We start from the raw sequence: 591 nt of genomic DNA, 5'->3' as shown, positions 1-591 counted from the left end.
GGTGGATGGCCACTGTAAGAAATATTAACCATTCTTTGGGAAGTAATGTGTCATCTTTTGTGTTTAGAGTATTTTTTTTATTTTATAAAATACATAAATGGCGCTGTAAGAAAAACTAACCAGCCTTGGGAACTAAGAAGTTATACTAGATCACTCACTCTTCAAACAAGACCACAACAAGGTAGGCAGGCTCCTCTTCCCTCACTCTAAACCAACGCTAGCCGTATTTCGGATAATTTAAGTTATCACTTTTGTCCGGCGTCCCGAGACGCATTTATTTATTTGCGATATCATATAAAACATTATAAAATTATGTTTTCTACTTCATAACAGTATATTCGACTTTTAATCGCGATCACACTGTTTATTATTTCGACAGAGTTGCAAGTTACTATACCTTATAAAAATGGCTTGACTGAATTATAATTGTACAATGAATACAAATAAATATAAAAAATATATATGTGAACATTTTGTTTAAACCATTGTAATAAAAACTTTTGATAAAACATTATCCACCTAAAGATAAAGAAGAATAAAAATTGACACTTCAGTTCATTGACATTTCATCAACAAACCCTACCAAAAAAA

The sequence above is a fragment of the Vanessa atalanta genome, chromosome 23 (assembly GCF_905147765.1).
Source record: "Vanessa atalanta chromosome 23, ilVanAtal1.2, whole genome shotgun sequence".
NCBI lineage: Eukaryota > Metazoa > Arthropoda > Insecta > Lepidoptera > Nymphalidae > Vanessa > Vanessa atalanta.
The sequence above is the reverse complement of the archived record's forward strand: the minus strand, read 5'-3'. Positions refer to the sequence as shown.